At 32.7% G+C, this 19,479-nt stretch overlaps 1 pseudogene; it reads left to right on the top strand.

Annotated features, from left to right (window-relative positions):
- The first annotated feature begins 4,714 nt into the window (after positions 1-4,714).
- LOC131856467 (ATPase family AAA domain-containing protein At1g05910-like) lies at positions 4,715-5,997 on the top strand (annotated as a pseudogene).
- Positions 5,998-19,479: the final 13,482 nt, after the last annotated feature.

The following is a 19,479-nucleotide window of genomic DNA, read 5'->3' as shown; positions in this document are numbered from 1 at the left end:
GCTCAAGATTTCTTTCCTTTTGATTCGCCAGTGTTTTTGAAGCACAACATATATCTGCATCCATTTTTCTCTGCTTGAAAAATGACCGTTCTTTCACAAGACTGTTCAAGATCTCATTCGAGTTCATAAATCTGATATTATCTCCCTTCCAGAAATCATTTTTTTTTGTAGAGAAATTGTTGGCCTTGTTGTTTTAGTCTGGAAAGGTAGCCAATGCCAATGTATATATGTGCAATTTCCTGCCAGAGAATTAGCTTGTTTGTGAAAACCTCTCGAATCACACCTCCTTTTTCTGTGGTTGGTACTTTCTTTGATTCTGGTAATTAGATTTTATTCTCCAATGGGTTTTTTTAGTATAAGGTTACTTTACAGTCATATATTCAGTTTGTCAATTTTATAATTAGTTCAATTCGTTAGATTTTGGACGACTACTTTAATGTTATTCTCTTTTTTGATGAAACTTCTTTTGCCCAATACTTTGTTGCATAATATTATAAAGAACAAGAAGGAAGTAGATGGTATTCTCTCCAAAATGGCACCGAGCAAGGAGGTTTTCTCCTGAAAAAGAAGAAAACAGATGATTCTCTTCTTGTGGATGAGATGGATTAGGGTCCTATTGGTTCATTATCATGGATGCATGTTGGAAATAAAAACTTTGGTCAGCAATGGGTTTGTGGGGGAATTGACATGCATAACGCAACTGGATGGGAAACCAAGGTGATACGTTTGGTTATGGAGGTGTACATGCACAACCTACTGGGCCTAGTTCAAAACATGCAGCTAACATTCAAACCTTGCAAGTTGATGAAACAGTGAGTTTTGATGATATTGGAGGGCTTTCTGACAACATTGATGAATTGAAGGAAATGACTTTTCTCCCTCTTCTCTATCCCGATTTCTTTGGAAATTATCACATATCTCCTCCAAGGGGAGTCTTACTATGTGGTCCTCCAGGAACTGGAAAAACATTCATTGCAAGGGCTTTAGCATGTGCCACTTCTAAGGTAAGACATAAAGTAAACTTTTACATGCGAAAGGGAGATGATGTGCTCAACAAGTGGGTTGGGGAAGCTGAGCGGTAGCTGAAATTACTTTTTGAAGAAGCACAAAGGAACCAACCATCCATAATATTATTTGATGAAATATATGGTCTTGCCCTAGTGAGGTCTAGTAAACAAAAACAAATTCACAATTCTATTGTATGTATGCTTCTTTCTCTAATGGATGGTGTAGACTCTAGAGGTCAAGTAGTGCTTATTGCAGTGACAAATAGGATTGATGATATTGATGGAGCTCTTAGCCAACTTGGTCGGTTTGATCATGAATTTGTATTTTCCTTACCTGATTGTGAAGCACAAGATGAGATATTAAAGATCCACACAAGAAAGTGGAAGATTCCTTTATGAGAGCAATTAAGAATGGAATTAGAAGCATCTTATGTGGGGTATTGTAGTACTAATTTAAAAGCTTTGTGCACAGAAGCTGCAATTAATGCTTTCCGTGAGAAATATCCTCAAGTATACACTAGTGATGATACCTTTGTCATAGATTTTGATTCTATGAAAGTAGAGAAGCATGATTTCTTGGAAGCTATATCTACTATTACTCTTGCTACCCATAGAGGTGCAATAGTACACTCAAGGCTATTGCCCCTAGTAATAGCTCCATGCTTACAAGGACATCTAAAAATAATCAGTGATTATATGTCTAATATCTTCTACGAAGTGGCCAAGGGTGATAAAAAAGATTCATTGAATGATAGTTCTCACAATCTTGTTAACTAATATAGAGGGTTAGAAGTTATGTCTTAACAAAAACAAGAAAAAATAGGAAAAAAGGTCGCTATCTGCAGCTAGTTTGTTTTGTATGAGCTATGGATTGAAAAGCATCAACCTCCCCTTCGATTGCAAAATGCAATGGGGAGTAACGAAAATAAAAACATAAGAAGAAGAAGAATTCGCAAAAGAGAGTCCTGCGCTGGAGGCAAAATCTCAAGCTTAAGAAAAGGTGCCTTGTATCAACATCCCACTTCACCAAAATGTGGCAGCAATGCAGCTTATTGAAGTGTAAGTAAGTCAATCTCTTACAATGCGTCAATCTCTTACAAGTGACGTGCAAAGAAATAATTGGTTTTGTTCCTGAGATAGTGTTTCACTCCTTGTGTGCAATGTTTTAGTCTGCCCCGGTTTGCCACCATATTTCTCCTCGTATTTTTATGGTAATTGTATATATTTTTTAATGTATGCGAAAATGCACGTGGTTTAGAATGAAAAAAGTCTCTTTTGCGAGAGGATGTTTCCTTGTTTCATAAGCTTTTTTCTATTTGTATAGGTTTATGATTTATCACTCTTATGTATTTGGAACTCAGATTGAGATGTTGTTATAGTGTATGCGAAAACCCCTTCTATTTTTTTTTAATACCAAGAGGATGTATAATTCTGCCTGTATCCAATTTTCAATTTGCTTGGGTTTATTACTGAGGACCTAAACCCACAAGAATTGAACACTTGCCTTCTGGTGATTGCTCCAACTTGTACTCTATAGGTCACTTGATGGTTTTAATTTTTGCAATGGCTTAGGTTTTGTTATGGAATATAACTGAGGTCTTATTTATGAATTTGGAGGGGGTAGGGTTGTATAGTTCAAAGCAACATAAGATAAATGGAAAAAACAATCATTTAGTGGATTTCTTTCATTAGTGTACTCTCATACATCAAAATGGTGTCTTGATTGGTGGTGACCTTAAAAAACTAATATCTTGTTTGGTGGTGATCTAGTATAGGAGTTGTCTTCCTAATTTTCTATTTAGATGTCTGAAGTTATCTGATTGTCCATGAACTTGAAGTTTGCAAGATATATAGCATATTTTCAGCTTTACATAGGGTAGAATATTCTTGTCTTAACAACTTTAGTTGATATCATAGTTAATGAACACTTATTGTAAAGACATGTCAATATTGTTGCCACCAATGTAGTTTTGTAGCCAAATGAAGAAATAAATCTTATAAATGTAAACTAAATTCTTTGTTAGTGCTGGAAATTATTACAATTTCTTGGATTGTATATCTACAGGTGAATTTGCCCCTAATGTCCCTGGATAGTGGTTCCAGATGAAAGATATTGGTGAGGCAATTCTTATATAATGAAGGGAATGTGCTCCTTAACATCCAAGGTCAAACTATGGAATAATGAAGAAGATTGAAGAAAAATATCTTCATTCTTCTTCATTACTGAATTTATATTCTCCTTACTCGATCATAAACCACGAGCTGAGATATTAAAGATCCACACAAGAAAGTGAAAGAATCCTTTATTAGTGGAATTGAGAATGGAATTAGCAGCAAGTTGTGTGGGGTATTGTGATGCTGATTTAGAAGCTTTGTGCACATAAGCTGCAGTTAATGCTTTCCATGAGAAATATCCTCAAGTATACACTAGTGATGATAAGTTTGTCATAGATTTGGAATCTGTAAAAGTAGAGAAGAATGAATATGATAGAATTATAGGCATGTATATGCTACAGTAATGTTGGCAACACTTAATGATCTTTGCAAGTTATATACAAGTTTCCATTTATAATATATGATAAGGTATTTGTTTATTAATCTATTTGGAATGTAGATATATGGATTGCAAAACGGGAAGGCCAATCAGCCTTTCGAGTTCACGAGAGGTGAAGATGGTTTTCAGTGGTTCCCTCCACAAGTTGCAGTTCATTGAAGTTAATGAATTACAATAGTTGTCTGATATGTGCTTTATATATTCTGTTACCACTCTTAGATTCTATGCCTAGCAACTTAGTCAAGTTTAGTACTGAAGCTCTATTATTTGCTTATGTAAGTTTTAAACTGAGTCTAATTTCTTGTTAGTTTTGAACAGTTCCCTCCACAAGTTGCAGTTCATTGAAGTTAATGAATTACATCAGTTGCCTGATATGTGCTTTATATTTTTTGTTACTAGACTTAGATTCTATGCTTAACAACTTAGTCAAGTTTAGTACTAAAGCTCTATAACTTTCTTATGTAAGTTTTAAATTGAGTCTAATTTCTTCTTAGTTTTTAGTATGCTAGTGTTCTTCAACATTTTACTTGGTAGAGATGAATATGTATGCTGATTTAAATGATAAATCATTATTACTTATAAAAATTTATTCCCTTGTCATTGATCTGTGCTTTTTGAGTCTTGGATACTTGAGACTTTTGTTTATTACAATACATCCTTCATTATATGCTTTGTTATGTAGATCATTGTGGATTTCTCATTTTTCTTGTAAAAACCTCTATATTATTTTGATTTCTTTTCTCAGGTGCATAAAATTATTGGTCCTTTGAATCAGACAGAGAACATGAACGTGCAGGTAACTCGTAGAGTTCTCAGCTGCTCTTGTCAAATGCGTAGGCATCTTTCATGATTAAATTTGTATGCTGAAGTTGGTTATACTGGCAGTCACATACATCTACTCCACATTGTTCTACAAGAAAGAGGACAAATTCTGTCAATTTAGAGGATTATGAAATAGATAGCATTGACACAGAGGATGCAGATCTGATTGTGGGAAGAAGATGAAGTTGAGGAAAAGGGTGAGGAGGGTAAAGAACAAGAAGGAAGGAGATGGTATGCTCTCTGAAATCGCACTGAGGCGAGGAGGTTTTCTCCTGAAAAAGAAGAAAAGCAACGAGTGCAGTCTCCACCATGTAAAGTACTACATAAAGGAATGGGAATAAAAAATGCATGGGACGTGAGACGAGGTTTCTCAAGGGTGAAAAAACATTGTCGTGCACAAAGAATTGATGATTCAGATGATTCTCTTCTTGTGGATAAAATGGATTAGGGTCCTGTTGGTTCATTATCATGGATGCATAAGCGAAATAGAAACTTTGGTCAGCAATGGGTTTGTGGTGGACTTGACATGATACTTTTGGTTATGGAGGTGTAGGTGCACAACCTATTGAGCCTAGTCCAAAAGGTGTAGCTGACATTCAACCCTTGCAGGTTGATGAAACAGTGAGTTTTAATGATATTGGAGGGATTTCTAACCACATTGGTGCATTGAAAGAAATAGATTTTTTCCCTCTTCTCTATCTCAATTTCTTTGTAAATTATTACATCTCTCCTCCAAGGGAAGTCTTATTGTGTGGTCCTCCAAGAACTAGAAAAACATTGATTGCAAGGTCTTTAGCATGTGCAGCTTCCAAGGCAGGACAAAAAGTAAAATTTTACATGCAAAAGGGAGCTGATGTGCTCAGCAAGTGGGTTGGGGAAGCTGAGTGGTAGCTGAAATTACTTTTTGAAGAAGCGCAAAGGAACCAACCATCTATAATATTTTTTGATAAAATAGATGGTCTTGCCCCAATGAGGTCTAGTAAACAAGAATAAATTCACAATTCTATTGTATCTACGCTTCTTGCTCTAATGGATGGTCTAAACTCTAGAGGTCAAGTAGTGCTTATTGGAGCAACAAACAAGATTGATTTTATTGATGGAGCTCTTCATCGGCCTGGTCGGTTTGATCATGAATTCATATTTTCCTTACCCAATCATAAACCACGAGCCGAGATATTAAAGATCCACACAAGAAAGTGAAAGAATCCTTTATCAGAGGAATTAAGAATAGAATTAGCATTAGCTTGTGTGGGGTATTGTGGTGCTGATTTAAAAGCTTTGTGCATAGAAGCTCCAATTAATGCTTTCCGGGAGAAATATCGTCAAGTATACACTAGTGACGATAAGTTTGTCGTAGATTTGGATTCTATGAAAGTAGAGAAGCATGGTTTATTGGAAGCTATGTCGATATCTCTGGACCCTTTGACACAGGCTACTGCTGGGATGGCAAGGACAATTGAAACGAAATCTGGTTTGTCTAAAAGGGTTCCAATTGGTTTGACTCGCATGGTGTTATATGAAAACGCAGATAAGAAGGACGAAATCATCTTCGTCTTACTTTTGATCATTCTCCATTTTCTAATCGTTCTCTCATCAATTGTGTTTCGCTATTAGCTTAGCATTTTATTTAGCAACACTTTGACAATCAAATCTCAAGATATTTGTGAGAGATATTTGTAATAAAATGCAAGAATGTATCACTGGACAAAATTTGTGAGAGATATTTGTAATAAAATGCATCTGCAAGGGAATTTGAGCTTTTCTTTTCATGAAATAAGAGGAATTGGAATATTCATGGCAGGCGGATCTTGCATTGCCACTATACAGGAAACAGTCAATATGATGTCGTCCGCTCTATTTCTCCATATCATATTTTGCAAACACTTGCCTTTTGGTGATTGCTAGTTTTAATTTTTGCAATGGCTTAGGTTTTGTTATGGAGTATAACTGAGGTCTTATTTTTGAATTTGGAGGGGGTAGGGTTGTATAGTTCAAAGCAACATAAGGTAAATGTAAAAAATAATCATGTAGTAGATTTCTTGCATTAGTGTACTCTCATACATCAAAATGGTGTCTTGTTTGGTGGTGACCTTAAAAAACTGATATCTTGTTTAGTGGTGATCTAGTATAGGAGTTGTCCTCCTATTTTTTTTGTTTAGATGTCTATGAAGTTATCTGATTGTCCATGAACTTGAAGTTTGCAAGATATATAACATTTTTCAGCTTTACATAGGGTAGAATAATCCCCTGCTCTAGGGGCATTCGTTGTTATATTCTTAAGTGTTAACAACTTCAGTTGATATCATAGTTAATGAACACTTATTGTAAAGACATGTTAATATTGTTGCTACCAATTCAGTGTTTGTAGCCAAATGAAGAAAGAAATCATATAAATGTAAACCAAATTCTTTGTTAGTGGTGGACATTATTACAAGTTCTTGGATTATATATCTACAAGTGAATTTGCCCCTAATGTCCCGGGATGGTTGTTCTAGATGAAAGATATTGGTGAGGCAATTATTATAGAATCAAGGAAATGTGGTCCTTAACATCCAAGGTCAAATTCTAGAATAATGAAGAAGAATGAAGAAAAAGATCTTGGCTATTTGTTCTAAATTGGGTGTAGATTTTAGTTTGGGTAGAATACAGTGCATTTTGGCCTATTACTTATATGTCACTAAGTTGTTGGTTTACTTAGTAGCATAGTTGAAAAACTTGGACTGGAAAAAAGTTTGACAAACCCAAAAAAAATTCAAAGACTTGGCAAACCCAAAGAAGTTCAAATTTCAAAAACTCGCCAAATTTTCTGAAGATAAGAATTTAGAGGAAATAATTAATTGAAGACCTTTAGAAGAATAGGGAATAATAAATTTATTTATTTAAAAATAATAAATAAATTTGTAAAAATAATTTTGAAAAACATGCATACTACTAAATTTAAGAAAAATATTGTAGAGCTCAAAATGTGTTCATTACACATCATGGATAAAAAAGCCAGTTCATTGGATATCAAGTTTAAGTTTTAATATAAATAAAAATTATAAATTATAATTTCAATGTTTAGAATGTATACACTTTTTTCTGATTAAAGCTTAAGAAAAGCTTTGTGGGTGTACTCAAAATGGATGGTAGTGTTGCAACTTAATGTCAAGGAACAATATCATTATCCACAAGAGTCTTAAGCGTAGGATCATGATGTGAATGCAATGAATGCCCCATTGATGGATTGCCTTCTGCTCATAAATGCTGCATCATAATTTCAATGTTCAAAATCTATAAATTTGTTTTGACTAAACTTGATCATTCAACAACAATGTAGGAAAGATCAAAGATCAAATGATCAAGAAGATATGTAGAAAAAGAATTAAGGTCAAAACCAAGTAAGAGAAACACAGCTACATGGGCTTTGAATGTTGCAGCATTTGGATGGGGACAGCAAGGTGATACGTTTAGTTATGGAGGTGTAGGTGCACAACCTACTGAGACTAGTTCAAAAGGTGGAGATAGCATTCAACCCTTGTAGGGTGATGAAACAGTGAGTTTTGATGATATTGGAGGGCTATCTGTCCATATTGATGCATTGAAAGAAATGGGATTTTTCCCTCATCTCTATCATGATTTCTTTGCAAAATATCACATCTCTCCTCCAAGGGGAGTCTTATTGTGTGGTCCTCCAAGAACTGGAAAAATGTTGATTGCAAGGGCTTTAGCATGTGTAGCTTGAAAGGTAGGACAAAAAATAAACTTTTAAATGCGAAAGGGAGCTGATGTGTTGAGCAAGTGGATTGGGGAAGTTGAGCGGCAACTGAAATTACTTTTTGGAGAAATGCAAAGGAACTAACCATCCATAATATTTTTTGATGAAATAGATGGTCTTGCCCCAGTGAGGTCTAGTAAACATGAACAAATTCACAATTCTATTGTGTCTATGCTTCTTGCTCTAATGGATGGTCTAAACTCTATATGTCAAGTAGTTCTTATTGGAGTGAAAAACAAGATTGATGTTATTGATGGAGCTCTGCACTGGCCTGGTCGGTTTGATAATGAATTTGTATTTTCCTTACCCGATTGTAAAGCATGAGCTGAGATATTAAAGATCCATAGAAGAAATTAAAAAAATCCTTTATCAGAGGAATTTAATTTGGGAAGTAGAAGCAACTTGTGTGGGGTCTTGTGGTGCTGATTTAAAAGGTTTGTGCATAGAAGCTGTCATTAATGCTTTTCGTGAGAAATATCCTCAAGTATACAGTAGTGATGATAAGTTTGTCATAGATTTGGATTCTGTGAAGGTAGAGAAGTATAATTTCTTGGAAGCTATGTCTACTATTAGTCCTGTTGCAATAGAGGTGCAACAGTACAGTCAAGGCCATTGTCCCTAATAATAGCTCAATGCTTACAAGGACATTTAAAAATAATCAGTGATTATATTTCCGAGATCTTCTACGTAGTGGCCAAGGGTGATTAAAAAAATTCGCTAAATGACAGTTCTTGCAATCTTGCCAAGTTACTTGGATTTCCCTATGGTTCTTCCATTTCGTTTGTTTACAGACCAAGACTTCTACTTTGTGGGAAGGAGGGTGCTAGTTGGGTACGGTTAGAAAATGCTTTCATAGATGTTTACACATTTATAAAATGAGTCTATTTTTTAAAACTTTTGAATTGGCTGGCTTGTAAGCTAGCTAAATTTTTGAAGGATACTATATTTGTACTTTTCTTGCCAAGATCACATTGGTCCTACAGTTTTACATGAATTAGAGAGGTTCACTATGCATTGTCTTGGACTTCCATCACTTTTGTCTGACCCAAGTGCATGGACCCCCGAGGAAGAATTAGTACACATTGTGGGAGAAGCAAGGATGACTACTCCTTCTATCTTGTATCTGCCTCAACTTCAACTTTGGTGGGAGATGTTGTGTATATCATTACATTAATACACTTGATACTTTTAATGTTCTATGCAATATTTGAAATCATATTTTTGTTATTGCTAGAGCTTCCTAAAATGTCTACATATTTGATTTTGGTAGTTTCACTAAGCTTCATAGGCCCACGATCATCTAAGAGTTGTTCTACTAGCTATACTAGAAGTATTGCCTTCATACCTTCCTTTATTACTTCTTGCAACCTCCTCTATACTCTCTGATGAATTGGATGGAGAAGTTGCATCCTTGTTTGGTCGTTGCTATATGTATGTATCAAGGACATCATTGTTTTACTTTTTGTATTTTTCCTGCTTAGTTTTTTAAAGATTATGCTTATGCATGTGAATCCATTCTATAAAGTATTGTGTACCAGGTACCTCATTAGCTTTTGACTCTTTATAAATTGAATTTGTCATTGAATTGAGTGTACATGAATTCAATGGTATCTGGTACACCTTCAATGCATTACAAATTTTATTTTGATTTAGTATAGTAGAAGGTAAAATCCTGAGACACCAATGGCATTTCCCTACAAATGAATCCAATAGATCCTAGTTTTTCTAGTAGATTAATTCATAGAATCCTTTAATATTAAACCTAGGCACCAGAGATTAATAAGAGCCGATCTAATTGGATTGCATTCTTTTGCATTATGTGCAATAACCATGTAGAAAAACCAGGTTCCGATGACAGGTGTAGATTCATCTCGCAACTGGTTGATGTTGTTCTTACTATCCCTGATCAACAAGTGGTAATTCCTCCTAAAAAGAATGTTTCTAATCCTAAACTTACAAAGGTACCAAAAGCAGCAAGAGGACCAAGTGAAACTGAGCTACGTGCCAAGGTAGAAGCAGAGGAGCATGCTATTCAATGACCCTGAAAGTGTCTTTGAGATGTCTACAACAGGTTTTGTAGTGATGCATCAATCATTATCTAATTCATTTGTTGAGAATGTATTTACCAAGTGAAAATTAATTTTGAGTGCTTATATGTATCCAAATCTAATGTGCAGACTTCTATATGAAAAATGGTTCACTATCTTCCATTACCCTGTCATGGATGAAGACGCTCCTGACAATTATTCAATAGTTCAAAATTCAATGGATATCACTAATTTAATGCAGCATGTGGATAACAGGTGTTACTTCACATGCTCGGCATTCCTGCAAGATGTGGAACTAATTCTAGCCAATGCAAAAGTAAGCATGAATGGGCATGCCTATGATCCTAGCAGCTTTATGGGGTTGAACACAAATTTGTTTTCTGTTCATTCCTAATAGTAACTATCATTAGTTCTACATAACAGGCATATAATGGTGATTATTACAATGGAGCTTGAATTGTCAATAGAGCATATGCACTAAGGGATGTGGTATGGTTAAATGTGCTAATAGAGACATATAGTAATTTAAGTTCAAATGTTTTATGTCAAGTAGTAAGCATTTATTGTTCACTTTCTAATCATTGTCTTATGCATAATCAGGTTCTTGGCATGCTTTCTCAAATGGATCCTACACTAGTTGCCTTTTGTGATAAAATTGCTGCTTAGGGTGGGCCAACTCGCTCGTCAGAGGATTCGACTATAAATTTTCCTTCAAATCTTGTTGCTCAACTAGTTCATATTGCAAGAGCAAGTGAATGCTTACGCAACATTCAACTTGATATGAATGAATCTCAAAGTTACGAGGTCTTGAAGTACTCAAAGAAGAATAATGACCCCGATCAAGGTGGAATTAAGCTTTGCACCATGCCACTTCTAATCCTTTTATTTTTTATATTTAGAATTAGAAGCACAATTGTATTGAAATTCTCAAAAATGTTTATTTTCTACAGGTGAAGTTGTGGCTGGGAACTTTGATCCATTTGTTGTGGACAGATCACAACCCATGGAGATTGATACTCATGGGCAGAATACTCTAAAAAAAAAATGTCATCATGGTTGTGTGACAAATGAGGCATTTAAAGGTGTGCAACAATGTGAGGAAAATAATCAAGAAGAAATAATGAATCAACCAGAATGCAAATCCTCTTCCAAAGTGCCAAAAAGCAATCACTTGGCAGAACAAATTGAATCAATAGAACATAATTTTGTGAAATGTACTGAAAATATTTGAATTTGGTCTTATGATGTCACAATCAATGACAAATCCTAGGGCACTTATCAAAAACATCTTATAGTATCACCCATTCTTAGCATTCAAGTGTCATACATAACATTTTAGAGAATTGAATGAAAGCACTCCATAATGGTTAACGGTGGATTATGTACATATAGTTTTATCATCTACTTATATAGCTATCTCTCTTTTTATACCAAAATCAAAGAGATTAAATGTTTCCATAGAGTACATTTTCTTATATAATTTTTTTTCTTTTCTTTGGGTAGCCTATAATTTTTAGAATGGAAATCATGGATTTCATTTAAACATAACATCTTAATTTCTCTATAAATCTAAAACATTTCTTAGAACCTGTAAATTTCTTAAAATTGATTAATATCTAAATTTTCATATCTGTGTTAAGGCAGTCTTCAGTATGTATTACATAGTAATCCATGCACAAACAAGTTTTGCAAATTTTGACTTTGACAGATAAACATGTGCAAGCTCACAGTTTCAGGATATTGAAATCATACACATGAATTCCTTTTCTGATCATCTATCACAAAATCATAAAAATCTTTATGTATGTTGAAGATAGCTAACAAGACTAGGTCACACACATGACCTTAGCATATCATGGCCACACCAAAAATAAAGGTGAAGGTGAAGGTTAATTTGATGATATAAACTTAAATTGGAAGGATTGTGCAAAGCTATTTATAATAAAAATACATCTACAAGAGAACTTCAACATTTCTTTTCATGAATTGAATGGGAATGCTCATGAGAAACGATTTTGTACAATAACAATAAATATCAAAATAAAACAAATATAATAATTTACAAGCTCCTTTCAATTATTATCATATTTAATAATGTTTTATCTAATAAGTTGTAACATGTTGGCTCTTCAACAACAAGGTTAATTTTTATCTACATTCCCTCCTCATTTTGTTCTAGGCCATTCAATACACATAATTTACCACAATAACTATTGTTTTATGGGATTAGAAATTTTAGCCTTGAATTAAATTGAAGTGGTTTTTCTTCAATGAAATTGGTTCACATATCTAATCAACTTCTTGTTTAGGATGTCATTATTCATATATATAAATTAAAATATGAAATTCTGATTATTTTGTATAAATCGGATTATTTGTTACAATATGGAATATCTCTTTTCACTTTTTTGTTAGTATAATATATTTAAGAGGTGACTAGCTCTTACATTTATGATCATTAAATATAGATTTATGTTGGTCATTCATGTATTTATATCAGGCATGGTTAATTTAAAATGGATTAAAATATTTTACTTTTAAGTAAATATAATGCATAGTATTAAATGGTATAATTATAACTAGATTTGTTGGTATATAAAAAAATAAAGCAAATGTAGTAGATTCAAATCCTATCTTACTTACATAACAATTATCTAAAAATTACACTATTTATTTGGATTTCTATATTATAATTATCATAATGAATAAAACCAAACTCCCTTACCTTGTCCAACAATGAAAAGATATAGGAAGTTATAATATTAAACTATTTATATGAATATTTTAAACTTATTTTGGTGTACCTTTATATAAATAGATTTTAATTGTAATATATTGGCGTGGTATCACATTAATAGTGTGTTTCCTTCCTTAATATCTTTTTTTTTTTCTTTCTAATTTTTTTCTACATATATAGAATATTGGTTTAGGGTATTGAGAATGAAAAAATCATTAGAATCTGTGTGAGATGTGAAAGTCAAAAGATTGTGATACTTTAATGAGCACACAACATGTGTTTATCTCCATATGCTTGTATACTTATGTATTTGCCACAATGATAGATTAATATTTGGGAGTCAATATAATAGAAATTGACATTAGAAATAATGTAGAACAATAAACATGTGAGATGTAGAAGTCAAAGGATTGTGCTACTTTGATGAGCACACAAAATGTGTTTATTTTGGTATGCTTGAAAAGTTATGCATTATTTACATTGAAGGATTAATATTTAGGAGTCACCTAATTTAATAGAAATTATTATTTGAAAGTATGTAGAATTATTTTCTTTTCTATGCGAATGATATTTATCTCAATAATCTCTTTTATATTTAATGATCTAGTATTTGAGGGCTATCTTACTTGAGTTCATAATGATGAATAAGTCATTTTGAATTTGTATCATTTTTGGGGTCTTTGCCTTTCAATAAATAGAAGAATATTTTGTAGTTGATTTATCATGATCGGTTTTAATTTTTTCTTCCTAATTCATGTTAGGAATGTGATTTTGTTTGGTTAATGGGTTGGCATGATTTATTTGATTTTTGGTATTATGAGGATTGTCCTCAAACTTTGGAATTTTGAATTTATTAATAGATATGATCATTTGGAAATCTCAACATTGTAATTTGATGTTAAAATTTCTAAATAAGCACATCTTTCAAATTTCTTGTGTGAGTCAAAGATTAAAGACCATACTATGACTTGTAGATTCACCTTCTACATAAACCAAGGCCCTCCCTTAAATACATTATCTTTCTCAAATTCCAACTAAAAGAATATATATAAAAACCTCATACCAAGAAAATCACCTCCAAATTCACACCCATCCATTTTTGCTCTATCCATGTACTAGATTCTATTCCATAGATACCATATACATACAATTTAGCAATAATAGCTTTCTTCCTAGATTAGAGTCAACAAATTCTTATGAAATACATATGTTAGTGATGTCATCTAAGATTTCCACATTAACTTTTTATTCCCTTTAACTTACCATAAAGATGACCTCCCCATTTCAATCGTTTTTATGAGGAGAATTAATATAATATATACAATAATATTATAAAAAATATATAATCTTCTAAATTCGATAATTCTTAAGATTTTAAAGTAAAATATTTTAAAATTAAAATATATATTAATCATATATATTTTAAACATTTTTATACTCTTAATATTAAAATTAATAATAAGAAGAAGCACCTACCTTCTTGTAGATTTATAAATAAATAAATATTACTAGATTAATAGTGTTAATTAATTGAATTCAATAATAGTACGAGGATGTGCAAGCATTCGGTAATTAATGTAAGAAACTGACTTCTTTCCCACCTTTTTCGTGGACTAATATAGAGAGTTAGAGGTTATGTCTTAACAAGAACCAAAAAAAACTAGGAAAAAGGTTGCTCTCTGTAGATTCTTTGTATCATGACAAGCATAAACATGACAATAGTCCCAAGCTCAAGAAAAGGTGCGTTGTATCGGCGTCCCGTCTTGCCGAAATGCTGCAACCCACACCTAATCTATGCAATACAACTTATTTAAGTGTAAGTAAGTCAATCTCCCACAATGTGTCTCTGTTTTTATCGCCGACGACAAATCCAACAAGTGAGGTGTAGAGAAATAATTGGTTTTGTCCTTGAGATGGTGTTTCACTCCTTGTGTGCAATGTTTTAGTTTGACCCGGTTTGCCACCATATTTGTCCTCGTATTTTTATGGTAATTGTATATACTTTTTTAATGTATGTGAAAATGCACGCAGTTTAGCTTTTCCACTAAGGGAGACACAGACAACATGCAATATATGATTCATACCAATATAAACAAATGGGTAAATGAGGATAAAATATGATTCATACAAATGTGTAGAAATCAAATCAATTTTAGATTTGTGGATGCAAAATCAAGTTACATTCATGGAATGTACTAACTCTTAGTGTAAAAATATATCTGTTACGTATTGATGAAATAAACAAATTTAAAATAAGAGAAATGAATATAATATATTAATTACAATAATAATAAATATCATTACTCAAATTTATATAAATTAAAAGATGAAATTCCTATTATTTTGTATAAATCAGATTATTTGTTACAATGTGAATAATCTCTTTATTAACTTTCTTATTAGTATTATTTTTTTGATTGGATGAATTTAATTCAATTTTAATTTTTCTTAATAATGAAATATTGTGTTATTTTCTCTCTCTAATTTTTAAAGTATTTTTAATGACATATGTAAATCATTTTCGAACATTCTTCTCTCCAAATTGTATTAGTATGTTTTGGAACTACCGCTTACATTTATGGTTCATTATGCATGTATTTATATTAGGCATGGTTAATTTAAAAATAATTAAAATATTTTACTTTTACATAAATAGAGTCCATAAAATTAAAGGATATAATTATTCATGTAACTAAATTTGTTGATACATACACAAATAAAATAAATGTTAGAGATTCAAATCCAATCTTATTTACATAATAATTATACATAAATTACACTATTTATTTCAAATCTTTTATTAACACATAGAAGAGAGATGAACTAGGAAAGGCCGCATTTGAGCAAGCACTCATGGCCTTCATGAGACAGATGGACCATAGACACCTACACATCAAGATCTCTCAGGAGGAAGCTGACTTGTTTCATGAGCGCACCTCACACCCCCACAAGAAGGACGTACTTGATGGTCGCATGGAAGTATGGCATGATGGAATCATCGGCTGGGTGGCCTGGATCCCTCCATTGGGAGACAACTTTGCACCAGAATCTGAAATCTCTTTCTATTTTGGTCTTTTTTGCTCCTATAATTATGATGTAATTATTGTAATCATCTTCCCATAAGTGGAGGTGCTTGGCAAACTGTATATTTTTTGTGTATGCACCCTCCTACGGTGCCTTGATGTGGCTAAACTCAGACATTCCTGATGATATGTAATGACTTTATGATATCTAATCCAAAAAATTCTTTTATTATAATTAGCATAATGAATGAAACCAAACTCCCTTACCTTGTCCAACAATGAATCGATATAGGAAGTTATAATTTTAAAATGTTTATATGCATATTTTAAGTTTATTTTGGTGCCCCATATTATAAATAGATTTTATTTTTAATGTGTGGTATCACATTGAAAGTGTGTTTGTTTGCTCAATCTCTATTTTTTTCTGCATGATTTATTTCTACAAATATTTTTCATGTGTGATAGAAATTTTCTAAATACTTTTAAATATGACTCTTCCAATATAGTGATAATTCGACCTTTAAATTTTATTTTTAATTTTTTAAAGGATATGCATAAGCCCTATTTCTTAACTTCAATTTATTAAATTCCTACATGTAGAAAATATTGGTTTAGGGTATTGAGAATCAACGATTCATTAGAATATTTATAAAAGGATAAAACATCTTCAATTTTAGGCCATGCCAAAATGTGGAAGTCAAAGAATTGTGAGATTTTGATGAGTTAAAAAAATGTGTTTATCGTCATATGCTTGCATAGTTATACCTTTTTCATATTGAATAATAAATATTTAGAAGTCACTTAATTTAATATAAATTGTATTAGAAAGGATGTAGATGACTTCTCTTGTTGGATTCATTTTGGTGTGAATCTAACTCTCATGTTCACATCTTACAATTTATTTTTAACTAGATGCTAGAATATAAGTAAATTCCACTGAATTAGCACATTTTATATTGTTATGATATATTTTGTATGTGAATTATATTTATCTCAATAGTCTCATTTATATTGGATGATCTTTTATTTGCTTACTTGAGTTCATAAAGATCAAAAAGTAATTTTGAATTCATATCATTTTTGCGGTCTTTGCCTTTTAATAAAGATAAGGATATAAGGATCTTTAGCTGGTTTATCATAATTAAATTTAGTTTCTTATTCCTATTAATGCTAGGAATGTGAGTTTGGTTTAGTTCTTGAATTGGCATGATTTATGGAATTGGTGGTATTATTAGAATTCTCTTCAAATCTTTTAAATTTTAACTTTATTAATAAATATGATTTTTTAAAGATATCACCATTCTAATTTGATATGAAGATTTCCAAATAATCATATCTCCATAATTCATAATGAATGTCCAAACTTAAGAATTGAACTAAATTATATAAATTTGAATTTTATTAAATCAAGACCCACTCTTAAACACATTATCTCTCTCAAATTCTACTAAATACTATCCATTAAAAAACTAACACAAAAAAAATCAACTCCAAATTAAGGCTCTTCCATTTTTACTCTATCCATATCCTAATCCTTTCCATAGATAGCCCTGTACCTATGAATTTAGCAATAATAGCTTAGAGTCTAGGAATTGTTAGATGGCCATATATCTATGAATAATTTCCTGACCTTAGAGTAAACAAATTCTTTTGAAATGCATATGTTAGAGATCTCATCTAAGATTTCCACATTAAGATTACCTGCCAATTTCCACATTAAGATTACTAGCCAATTTCCATCTTTAACTTTTTATCCCTTTTTAACTTACCATAAAGATGGTCTCCCGATTCCAATTGCTTTCTCCCTCCCCACCCAATCCAACTGTAAAAATAGATTTATTCTTTTAAACTCCATGTACGAGGAGTATGATGGGAAATTCTTAGTTGCCTCATTCAAAGTGCCCAATGTTGTTGTTTGAGTCCTTAACTGTCTTACTCCTTTCATTGTTCAACTAAAACAAATTTTATTATTCTGCACTTTAGCTTGTTGCATCATTCAATGCACCTACTAGTAATGTCATGGTTTGCGTCTTATTCATCATTCCAAATTTTCCATTATGCTCGTATCTCCGCGCGCGCATCTGCCTTCATCTTATCTATCTTATTTCACTCACGATTCAACGTTTGAACATTCTTCTCCCAAAATAATATCATTTTTTAGAACTGTATATGGAAACTATTTCCGAGATTTTGATCTTATTGGGGCTAAATTCACCTGGTCTAATAGACGTAGTGGGGAGGATCGTATTTAGGTCAATCTTGATAAGGGTCTTATTTCTCCAGATTGGATCCAGCTGGCATCCTGCAAACTCAATGCCTTAGCCCGTGTTGGATCATATCACTTCACCATCTACCTCTCAGTCTCTCCATTGTCTGGCAGAAAGGTGTACCCCTTCAGATCTTAGAAAATGTGGCTCATGGCCCCGAAAATCCATGATAAAATTTTGGAGTGGTGGAATATTGATATCCAGGGAATGGCTATGTTTCGTATAGCCAAAAATATTTCCAATGTTAAGTCTAATATCCAATGCTAGAATAAATCCACTTTTGGCAACATCTTCAAAGCTAAAGAGAAGCTCAAAATGGAACTTGCAAAGGTTCAAGAGCATATCCAAGCTTATGGGTTTGATATTGATGTCTCGAATAAAGAAATTGATATTTTGACCAAATTACATGATGTTATCTCCAAAGAAGAAAAATTTTGGAAGCAGAGATCTAGAGCCTTATGGCTCAAAAGCGGTGATAAAAACACTAAGTTCTTCCATATGACAACTCTTAAGCATAGGGCTACCAACAGAATAAACAAAATTCAGATTGGGCAGAGATGGGTTGTTAAGAATGATGAGATTTGTCAAGAAGCCATCAATTTCTTCCTCAATCTTCTTTATGTGGATGATCCTCTGAATCCTTCAACTCAGATTGAAATCTTGCAGGAAATTCCCTCCCTCATCTCTAGGGACATGAACTTGGATCTTACCAGAATCCCATCCCCTGAAGAAGTTCGCAATGTTGTTTTCTCTTTTGAAGGTAACAAGGTCCCCAGACCTAATTGCTTCCCTCTTTTTTTAGTTCAAAATTTTTGGCAGATTATATGCTCTGATGTGGTCGCTGCTACTCAAGAATTTTTTGGATCCCACTCTCTCCTGAAGGAGCTGAACACTTCATTCCTGGTTCTCTGCTCAAGCTTAAGCTTATCATCCCCTCTTTAATCTCTAAACATCAAAATGGGTTTGTGCCTGGGAGGCAGATCCTGGATTCTACTATGCATACTACTGAATTTAAGGAAAATATTGTAGAGCTCAAAAGGTGTTCATTACACATCATGGATAAAAAAGCTAGTTCATTGCATATCAAGTTTAAGTTTCAATATAAATAAAAATTACAAATTTTAATTTCAACATTTAGAATGTATAAACTTTATTTTGATTAAAGCTTAAGAAAAGCTTTGTGGGTGTACTCAAAATGGATGGCAGTGTTGCAGCTTAATGTCAAGGAACAATATCATTGGATGGTAGTGTTGCAGCTTAATGT

The sequence above is a fragment of the Cryptomeria japonica genome, chromosome 7, assembly GCF_030272615.1.
Source record: "Cryptomeria japonica chromosome 7, Sugi_1.0, whole genome shotgun sequence".
Taxonomy (NCBI): Eukaryota; Viridiplantae; Streptophyta; class Pinopsida; order Cupressales; family Cupressaceae; genus Cryptomeria; species Cryptomeria japonica.
This window is presented reverse-complemented; position numbering and strand designations above follow the sequence as displayed.